At 46.5% G+C, this 11,032-nt stretch overlaps 1 protein-coding gene across 2 annotated transcripts in view; it reads left to right on the forward strand.

Moving 5' to 3' along the window:
• HIC2 (HIC ZBTB transcriptional repressor 2) overlaps positions 1 to 11,032 on the forward strand; it is a 105,227-nt gene that overhangs the window by 93,015 nt on the left and 1,180 nt on the right. For both annotated transcript variants that reach the window (XR_002101908.1, XR_002101909.1), the window contains one exon: positions 9,658 to 9,726. The gene's annotated coding sequence lies outside the window, so the exon portion shown is untranslated. The remainder of the gene's footprint in view (positions 1 to 9,657; positions 9,727 to 11,032) is intronic.

Genomic DNA, 11,032 nt, shown 5'->3' on the forward strand with positions numbered 1-11,032 from the left:
TTTGTTTGTTTGTTTGTTTTTTTTTAAAGGTAGAGGCCAGGCAGCTTAAATATATGCTTTAGTCACTTAGTTCCAGAATGTTTTCGGAGTAACAGGAAAAAAAAGATAAAATAGCAAAAGTTGTATAAAAAGAATAAAGAAGCTCATACCCAAATTCACAAAACTATTTTTTAAACCAAAGCACATTTGAATGAGTATGGAACCTCACTTGGCTCAGAAAAATACTAATATATTTATCTCATTGTTTACATAAACTTTTACAGTTTCAGACCTCAACAGATCTAGGGGCCAGTCAAAATTAATCTTTGCTTTTTCCATTGGTTTGTCTTTTTAAAGCCAATCACATTTCATAGCGGCAAAAAATATGAGTCTGTGAACCAACCTGCATTCCAGCACTACTTGGGGTTTGGGAGGTGTCATTAGGAATTGGGATTGTTTTTTATTTTAATTTTTTTTTTTTGTCCTTATGGCCTATGAGACATCTTGGGAGTTCAGGGCAGTGCACCTGAGGCTTTGTTGAGGAGGGCGGTGGCCTTGTCTGACATGCATTTCTTGCTAGATCTAAATTGCAAAAAGAAATTGCGCTGTCTGCCATTGGCAGCTGGTATCTGTATCAGCGGGAAATGGGTGCAGGAGAAAGAGGGGCTATTGGTCCTCAAACAGCCCGTCTCTGAGGCTTCAGACATCACAGCGCCTGTGCAGGGACTGGGAGGAGTGGGAGAGCCTCTGGGAAGGATGTTGGCTGGAGCTAGTAGGGGTTGCTGTGCCCAGTTCATTTCCCTAACATGAGCCACATGGCTGGGCTTAATCCTGCTTTCTAATCCCTTATTGGGGAACCGCCAAAAACCCAAAGTCCAGCCCCATTCTCTGGGGTAGATCACAGAAGCCACAAAGATCACAGAAGACACCAAAGAGCTCTTGACATGCAGCTTCTGTGAGGCTTTGTTGCCACGGAAGGGAATGGAATTCGATGCCGGTCTCTGCCGATCAAAGCTATGGCAGAGACGCCGCCGCCTGGTAGGAGGAGAGGCTGATGTGGGTAGTTTTAATGGTCTGGACTGAGGATGACAGCATTGTATATAGTGCCCTCCCCATGTTCAGAACAGTGCAGGGCCATGAGCCATATTGTTTGGACCGTCTTAGCCTAGCTAGGCTGATTCGGTCCAAACCCTAATATTTTATGTAAAAGATCCCAACCAAAATCCCACAGGACTTTCCATGTAGAATATGCTTGATTTGCATGTTAGAGCAGCCTAAAAATTACCAATGAAGAGGGTTTGTTAAAATACTGCTGAAGCCAAAAAAGTTACACGCAAAAAGCTCCCCACCAAGAGTCTTGATTTTTTTTTTCTTCCTATTTTTATTTTTTTATTTTTTTTTTATTTTTTTTGCTTTGTAGTTTTTAGTTTTTACACCAAAGCCACCTCAGATACCAGAGGGAGGCTGATGGAAAATGAAATATTAATTTTGCCTGGTCTTAATATCTAACAAAGATGGTGCAAACACTATTTGACAGTGTTGTTTTTGTATCAATATGTATGTGCAGTAATGAATGTATTTATTTCTCAGATTCTGTATGCACAGTTTTGCAATGAAATTCAGAACAGTTGCAAACACAAAGATGTGTCCGCAGGGTCTTCTCTACAGGATTTCAAAAAAATGAAAAAAAAAATATATTAAAAAAAAAAAAAAATCTCAGAGACTCTCAGCATAGCCATAAACCATAACCTGTGAAGACAATACAAAGACTGGACTTTTGTAGCTTTGCATAGAAGAGGAATTTCTGTTTTGCTGTATTTAAATGTTTCCAGTTACAATGTCACTCTTTTAAAATTTCTGTCTGTCTGTTTTTTTTTCCTCTCTCTCGTGTGTGTGAAAGCATTGTTTTCAAGCAGTGCAGGTTCAAAGTCTGGGTTAGCAGTATTTTACCGTGTTGCTTCAGTTCTGAAACACAGGAGTGTGGGGCTTGTCCAAGGAAACGTCCAGGGCATCCAGGAAAGAAAAACCTATCTATCAGTTCTGAGATGACCATTGGCAAAATCTGGGGAAGGGGGAAATCATTGGAGGAAAGATGGTTGTGTGCTATTGATTGGAACTTGTGACCAAGACTAGTGCATTCCTCTGCCCTGCCAACCTGCTCTTTCATATCCCCTCCTTTGTATTTACTGTGTAAGCAATAAGGATTCAGAAACGGGGAACTGGGGCTGAAGAAGACTGGAAGAAATGTAATCCCAGCTGCAGCCAGAGAGCATTTTGGCATTGTGATGGGACTTGCAATTTAAATTGAAGCCCTGAATGCGTTGTGGGTGTGTGGCATCTGGGCAGCTCTGAATTTTATAAGGCTTTTCATTCCACTATGGTCGCTGGTTATATGGCTTGATAAAGCCCTAACAATTGAATTATAGTATAATGCTGCTTGTTATAACCTGGGGCTAAGCTAAAACTAGAAGTCTTTCAATCAGCTGGGCTGAACTTGAAACAAAAAATGAATTTTGGGGGGGGCAGAGATGATGAACATTAGACCACATCAAACCTAAAATTATTCCTGCAGCCAAGAGGATGCAACCAAATAAAAGGTTGTCTAGCTTTTGTAATGGGCACTAATTTGTGGCTTTGGGTGAATGAAATGGACTTTTAACATTTTCTAGAATTTTAGCTGAATCCACATCTTTGAACAGCAGTGAAAATCTCTGTTCTCCCAAACTCATGCCCACACACTGGGACTAGTCACATGGCCAAAAATGAAAGTTTGGGTAATTTTACACGCAGGAAAAAAAAGTACTTGGGATATTGCTTTTTATTTTTTAAAATTGAATATATGCTGCTGTTTGGAGTAGATAGCAGCAGTGTTGGGCAATTGATGGCTGATTTCCAGCCCCTTCTCCCTCCATGCGTTCCCTTGTTTTAAGTCAGGGGAGGGTGCAGCTGCATTTTCTCCCTCTTTCTGGTTTCCTGCTCCCCACCCAGGGGCCTTCAGTGAAACTGGCTGGGGCTCCTGCTGTCCCATCAGGATCTCCAGCAAGGCCCTTCCTCCATCACAACGGCTTCAGTTTAGAGGGAGAGCAGTCAGCTGGGCTCCCCTAAGAACAAAACCTCCCGTGTCCCACACTAGACCTGCCCCCTGCTCTTCTCCTTACTGGAACGTGGCTGACCTCAGAAACGCTGAATCACGGACTTGCGGCGGGAGGGTTTCCTTATATTCCTGCCACTGCCCGTCATCAGCTCGCTCGTCTTTTGTTTGCCCCTGGGCTTCTGTCAGGTTTTGGAGCCCAGCCTTGAACATGTGGCCAGCAGTGGATCTGAGGCTTGTAATATGGCGCAGGCCCTGCAGGATGAAGCGGGGAGCAGGAACAGGGGTTAAGGAGAGGACACCGCATGCTGAGAAAATGTGCTGGCAGCACTGGAGAAACTTCACAGATTTGGCTTTCCTTGAAGAGGGGGATGTTTTTAAAAATTGATCGTTCACAAGCAGCCAATCAAAGCACTCAGGACAATTGTTGCTCTAACTTCCAGACCAGCTTCAGCTGAGAATGATCTTTTCCTTAGGGGAAGCGGGGGGGGGCCTTGTTCTGCGGGCGGTGGGATTTTTTTTTTTTCTCCTCTCTCTCTCCTTTTAGATGAAACTGGAAAAGAGATGTTGCATCTCCTTTTTAAGCCTTAACTATCAGTCAGTCCAAGAGCCCTGGATGTTTCCTGCAGAGGGGGGTGGGGGAGCAGGGAGGGGAAGGGAGCCCAACACTCCTGCTGCAATGTTCTGTTCATTTCCTTCAAGAGCTTGAATTCAGGTCAGAGCCACATGGACTTGTGGCTCCAACTCAAGTGTCATATAAAAGATACAGAAATTATAATATGATCTCAGCATTCAGAAATTTGCAGTCTTAATGTACAGTGATGAGAAACTGTTATTTTATGATCTTTTCATTAAAAGCTTGATTGAAAATGATATTTTCAGTTTGGGTTTGGCCTTTTTCCTCCATGGGAAATGCATCCAGACATAAGCCTGTAAAATCTTTCGGGGCTTTTTTTTGGCCTGTTTCAGCAAGTTGAAAGTAGTATTCACCATTTCACTACAGCACTGCTTTCCTCTAGTGCTTGTGCGGGCACTCGCAGTTGTGTCTGATGCTTGCTAATGTACAGAGAAGTTTGATTTGTGTGGGTGAAGTGGGAGTCGGACCTAGTGGGAATGGGGCAATATATACCGATTCCCCCAGCACTACCAAAGCCCCTTAAGTCTACCCTATGTGGCTGTGGCCCTGAACAAAGTAGGTCTGGGATGTTTGTGGAGCTATGAAATGCAGGTGAGATGTTTTGAGCCACACTTACTTGTGGCCTAAACAAAAGATGAAAACTGAGCGCCACCCTCTGCAGATCTAGACCTGCTTCTCCTCTGAGACCCTCGCAGGCAACAGCTGTCCACTGGGCACCCTTAGAAAAGGCTGTGAAAACAGCTGTAGGAAAAGGCAGTTTCCTCAATACAATTTGTTGCCCAGCATGTAGCACCAGTTGCACTGGAGTGAATGGGAATTTCTTCCAGGTAAGCGTGGGGGTGAGAAGCAACAGAAGTTCAGTGTAATGTCTGTTTTATTTTAAGGTTCACCCACACAGGACAACTCTGGTCTTTTACCCCTTTCTGAAGAGATTGGTTATATCAACTGCCTGGTAAAAACTGATGATTGCCCTGGGGTCTGGGGCACCTTTTCAGGTAGGAAGTGTTCTCATTTACTCCTCTTCCCAAACTGAGCAGATCTAGCTGCTGTCCCCACTGCAGCCTGCTTAGCGACGGCCTCCTCTGTCCTGCTTCCCGGCGTGAGAGAGTTTTGCTTCTCTTCCCACTACATGCTTACACTCCTTAGCATGCAGCAGAGTAACCCAGGCTTTGAATTCATATATTTCATTTTTTAACACCATGCTGACCATATTTTAAAGTGAGTGACTGAAGGAGCTCCAAGTTGAGTCTGTTTTCTGACAGGTTGCAAAGTCAGCAGCACTGGTAAGAAAATCATTTTTATTTGTCCTTGGAGATGTGTTTTGCCCAGCAAGGTTAAAGAGAAGGACAAAAATGAACAGAAAAACAGATGAAGAGCTACAGAAAAATGCAGCTGCTGGCCTGCAGTTCAGATGTGATAATGAATGAACCTGTCCTCCTTGGCCAGTGACCAGTCTCATTTTTTGTTTTATTTCTTCTGGGAGCTTCTGTGTGGTGCCCTCTCCTCTGTGGTGTGAATGGGTGCAGCAGAGTTACTGGGTTGCCTGTTCTGTTTTAGTTTCTTTGCACTGTTCAGCTCCTTTTCATCCCGTAAGCTCCTAAAAGGTTATACAGACCTGCCCACGTAATGATTCACCACTGAGATGCAGCTGCCTCTGCAGTGGAACACTGCAGTGTGAATGCGTTTAGGCCACAATCAGCCATTTGAACTACCTGGGGATCCCTCTACTGTCTCCTTTTTCATTACCACATTCATCCCTGTCTGCCCTCATTGCTAGGCCTCCCTTGAAAAAAACGATGCCTTTAAGCTTGAGAATTGAGCAAAAAAAATTCTGGTGGAATTTTTTGCCAATGGGAAACGGCTTCCTAAAAATCTAAGCCTCTATGGGCATGGTTTTTTTTGGGAGGTTGGGGTTGTGGGGTTTTTTTGAGAAAAAGACAGCAAAGCCTTTTGATGGGGTTGAAATAGAATGTTTCAGCTTGATTGAAAGGAAACATTTTTATTTGTTTTTGTTTTGTTTTCCTTGTTCCCAGATTACTTTGCTCCAAACTGTCCTTTTCTACCAAACTGTACAAAGTCAAAACAGGAGCGCAGCATTTTGATTGATCGGAAACAAAATAATCTCATTTCACGGGGAATTGCCAAACTTTTTTTGCTTTCATCTGGTTTGGAATGAAAATGGATTTTGATGGGTTGGAATTTCCTGTGCAACAGAAATCGACAAGATTTTGAACCCCTCTAAGCCTCACTAGTGACGGTAACACCAAAGTCGAAATGACCTGTACCTTCTAAGATTGTCTTGCTAAGAAAACGGCACTGGTTTACTCCATCCATTTGGGTTTAAACTGATGCAAACCCCAGGTGTGGATGCACTTAACTCAGTGTGTCCCTTGTTTAAATTAGCAGAGCTTGAAGTTTTTTGGTGTATCTGTGTTTACACTGACTTTTAATCACTGATATTTAAATCAGACTATTTAAATCAGAGCAAGTTTCTAGCACTGATGACACTTAAAGAAAGCTTTTAGAGCTGACCATTCTCTCGGAACAACCCCCCTTCTTCCTACAGTGTCTCTTCCTCCTTGCATTTCATTTAATTTTGCAGTGCCAATTCTGTGGGGCAGGGCTGATATGTTATCCCTAGAGCATCCACCACATCTTGAGTGCTGGTGGAGCAACAAGGTAGGGGTATGTGCTCTTATTTTACTCAGAGGTTGATTTTTTTTTTTTTTTTTTTTCTTCCTATCTATGAGAGCTCTTATTTTAATAGTTGTTGCTAATAATCCATGTGGTTAAAAGAAATTTTTTATTTCCACCCTGCCTCTGTCACCTTCCAGATGACCAGTCTTAGCGCATGTGCGCATCTCTCCTGCCACCCAACTCCTTGCATAGTTTCTGTCTATCAACACTTGCTTAATCCCCAACCCTGCGCTGTAACAGCTCTGCTAGTCTGTGTCAAGGCTCCATCCCAGATCCTCTGGTCTGTTTTTCCTGTTCCGCTGAGCTGGTTCCTCTGGGACCATCTGAGTTCTAGTGCCCGGGATGTGGGGTTGGAGCCGCACTGTTCATGTATGGTGCCAGGGCAGCACTATAGTGCAGCATGCTACACATATGGGTTCTTGAACCAAAACTGTTAGCATCACCCCCTGCCTTCCCTCATCTGGGGGAGGCCTGAAGCCCAGCCCAGGCACCAGCTTGGCCACCTGAATGGATGGAGAAGAACCTGGCCAACCTGCAGGCCCTGCAAAATGGGCAGGTCTCATAGGGCTCAGGCAGATGCTGCCTTGGGGAACACCACCAGTAGCCTTTGGCATTGCCTGGAGACGGGGATGAAGGGTCTTTCTTTTACTTCCCTGTTATAGTTCTTTTGAATTTAACACTGAGTTTGTTACAGGGGACAATTCTGTGTTTTTTGGGGACAGCCACTGCCTCTCTGTAAGAGACGGGAGTATGGGCTTGGGAGGAGAATTGTGGAGAAGAGAGGGATCTCCCCTGGGGGTGAGGCAGGGATGGGCTCATGGGTGGGGAAGTAGGAAGAGGTTTCTTATATCTAGATGTAAATGCTGCTTGGGCTTAACTGGAGGAGTTGCCTCTGTGGGCAGGAAAGCAGCAGTGGGGGCAGGTTGGCATTTTCAAGTATTGGGGTTGTGTCTGTGGCTGTTTCCTGTTGCTTATAAGCTGCTCTGAGCCCTTTGGATAGGGTGGGATATGCATCTAAATAATAATAATGTAGCGTGGCTCTGAGCACATCTGTACCAGTGAGCCCTGCCTGTGGGCTCTGTCCTGAGGCAGCTGTACAGGTTCTGGTTTGGGAGGTCACATGTGCATGGCTCAATACAAGGCTGCCTGGTGCCACAGCTGGGCGGGGTGGTGGGGTGGGGGGAGGGAAGGTCCTGACCTCCCAAACAAAAGGAGCTGGGGGCATTTAAGCTTCAGAATTGTGATGGTCAAACCCCTGCTCAGCTGCTGGCAAATGCTGGAGGTACCTTAAGTCTGCAGACATCCACATTTTCAGCTCCTCAGGTGCCTAAAGCTCTGCTGCTGGGCATGTCAGAGCTGAGAGGCTTCTTCACAGTCATGAGCAGCTTGATGCCTGCCCCTGCCCCAGCAGGATGCATATGCTAGGCTCTCCTTTCCCCCACCCCCCTGGTGCTTCAGGGGCCTGATCTGTTAAGTATCATCACAGATTAGGCTTTGCACAGAAACTGTTTCTGGTGGGTCTGCCCCTCACCCCCAACATCCCCTTGCTAGCCTGGTGTCACTGGGCACCAACTGATGCTGCTGCTTATCATTGCATGTTTTGGGTTGTTGTCTTTGGTGTCAGACATCAAACTCTTTCTCAGTCTCCTTCACCCCAGCTTTGCCGGAACTGTGGCCCATGGAGCTGGGAAAACTCCAGCCTCTGTCATTTTAAGCAGCCTTGCCTGCCCCTGCCTGCCCCTATCAGCCCCAGCAAGAAGGTTATGATGAAGAACTGCTCCTGCCTCCATTCCACCTCCTCCTGCAGCTCCTGGAGGGGGTGGCTGCACTTGGTCATAGCACTGGGCAGTAATTCTGGCCACCACCCTGCAGAGTAGCTTCCTCTCTCATTTGTGCAGATGTGCCTGACTGATTTAAACAGCATCTAGGACTGGCTGGACCAGTCAATTGCTGGGGTAATAGCAGGCCTGGCAATCCAGAGAGAGATGCAATTAGCTGTGTTCATCTGAAGTCCAGTAGAAGGCAGGATAGATTTGCCTCTAAGTAGGTAGATATTAGCACAAGCTTTTGGTAGCTGAAGGTCACTTCATCAGACTGTTCAGTGCAATGCCAGGCAGCCGGTTAACAGGCAGATACTAAGTCTTGATTTCTAGGCTTGAGTCACAGGAGGCTCTGGTTATTTCATGGCCTGGCAGTGGCCTGCAGCCAATCCGTCCAGTCCCCTTGCGACAGTCACAGGCAAAGGCCAGCCAGAGAAAGTTTCACAACACAGCCTTGATCTGTACTTTCCAGGGCTTAGCCAGCAGGCCCCTCCTTTTTCCAGCACAGCTGTTTTCCATCTCTGTTCAGGAAACATGCCCTGCTTTTGATTCCTGGGTCTTGCTTTATGAAGCCACTGTGGCCAGGCTGTCTGGGTAGATCGGGTCACAAAGTGGCTGTGGATAACTGAATTCCCAAGGCCAACACAAAACAAAAGGGGATTCTAGCCAATGCTCAGAGGAGCCCTGGGCTCACCGCACAGATAAGAGATGATGCAGGCACAGACCTGAAGCTGGGGATGAGTGGGAAGGGGGCTTTCTTCCCTTGGCCATGTCTGGACACCCCTTTTGCTGTTACTAGGTTGTGGTGGCATTTCAATGGGGAAGGCGGATGCAATGGGTCACTGAGTTATCGGGCCCTATTTTTCTGGGACAGAACTTCTGGGTACCAGGCAGCTGCCCATTAGGCAGATATAGCCTTGAGGTGACTCTGATGGACAGGTAGTTTGATAAGCTGCTGCCTCTCTGCTATAGAATTTACTGCATTAGGGAACGCACCCCAGCAAGGCATTGCCCCATGGGGTTAAAACATTACATTTCATCTCCCTTGGCAGGACGAGTTAAAGCAGGGCATATTGGATGGGAGGGAGTGTGTGGGTGGGTGGCCAGGGAAGGGGGGGCACGGCATGTGAATTCATGGGATGAGGTAGATCAGGAGTTGCCAGTGGCCAGAAACACCCTGGCACTGTACTCCCTGGCTGCTTCCTTGAAACCCTGGAAATTAGCCAGCTCTTGGGTCATATCAACTTGGAAATTAGCTAGTTTCCTTAAGGGTTAAAGCATTAATGTTAGCACCATATATAATAACTAAAAATAATACATGTGCTCCAGGCCCTGAGTTATAGCTGTTGTGGGAGCCATAGTGCAAGTTCCCTGACTTCTGTGCATTTGAAGCATCTGCCTTTAACATGAACTTCCCCTCGCATTTAATACAGGTGCTGGGTATTATGGCGAGGGGGTTTGGATTGCATGGAGGATTTCCTTTGGAGCAGGCTTTTGAATGGGTAAGAGCAGATATTTCCCTTTGCCCTAAGCAATGAACCACATGAATCCTGGGTAGGAGGCTAATCCTCTCATTGCTATACCCCTCCTTGCTGGGCCAGAAGCAGCTGGATGACTGGCCCAGATAGGTGTCTGTCTTTATGGCCACCCAGAGTGAACAGGGGTTGGGAGGAGAGCAGAAAGCAAGATGAGCCCTCCTCCTATGTTTGTTTTTTGGTTACCAGGTTAAGCTGAATTGATAGCAGCCACTCACATCAGTTTAAGAGTGTCCACACCAGGGGGGTTGCACTGGCTTGACTCAATCTGCTCAGAAGCCAGTTAATTGGATCAGTCCAATTGTCATGTATGTGGGTCCCCAGGAGCACCTCTTGGGCAGCATTGGGAGATTACTTATATTAGCACCTTGGTTTGCTGGGGAGAGGAGGTGGGTGATGCAAGCCTGGTGGCTCGGTCCTGCCCAGCAAACACATCCTGCTCTTTCCCTCCCGGGATTTCTCTGAGCAGTGTGTGCCAGGTTGTGCAACGATGGATGGGGTTGTGACACACATGCATGATGTGAGCAGGGAGGCATGGAAATGCTCATCACAGCCTGCTGGTTCACCAGGTTTTAATCCAGTACAAGCCCTGCTGCTCTCTCTGGGGCAGTGTGTGCTCAGGAAGGGCTTTGCCAGGGGTAGCTACAGCAGAGTTAAAGCCAGCAGTGCAGACCAGGCTTAATCTCCTGCTTTACTGCCAGGCTCTTACAGTAGATTAAAGGAGGACAGAAGTTCCTGTAACCCTACACTTAGTGCAGATACACTGGGCATTGTATTTTCTAGGGCTGTGCACATCCTGTGTGTGTATGCTTCACTTGGGGGAGAAGCTATGGGGTCTTTGGCTAATATGTCCCTTGTACTGGGGCTTAATTTACACATCCAAATTGCTTTACTGTAGGACAGAAACCTTCCAAAGCTCATGGACACTAGTGACCTGAAATATTTCCTCGTGTCTGCCCACCTGTGCAATCTGCATCCACTGCGGTGACCTTCTGACCCAAGAGTCCAGTTCTGTGGACTTCTAACTCTGGGGCAGAAACCACCTTTTGTTCTTTAGTTATCCGATGTAATGCCCCAGCAGGTCCGGGTTTAGAGCTAGAGTTCCTCAGCACGACCGCAGTACAAACTATGAGGATCTCTGGGCGTAACCCCAAGTGCCTTCCAGTTCCAGGCCACAGCTGCACCTCTCTCCACAGGCCTGGGAGCAGCTTTGGAGTAGTTTCCCTTTTCCCACTCCTGGGTTGTGTGTTTTTTTTTTTTTTTTTTTTTTTTT

The sequence above is a fragment of the Crocodylus porosus genome, unplaced genomic scaffold (genome assembly GCF_001723895.1).
Source record: "Crocodylus porosus isolate Cpor-Errol unplaced genomic scaffold, CroPor_comp1, whole genome shotgun sequence".
Taxonomy (NCBI): Eukaryota; Metazoa; Chordata; order Crocodylia; family Crocodylidae; genus Crocodylus; species Crocodylus porosus.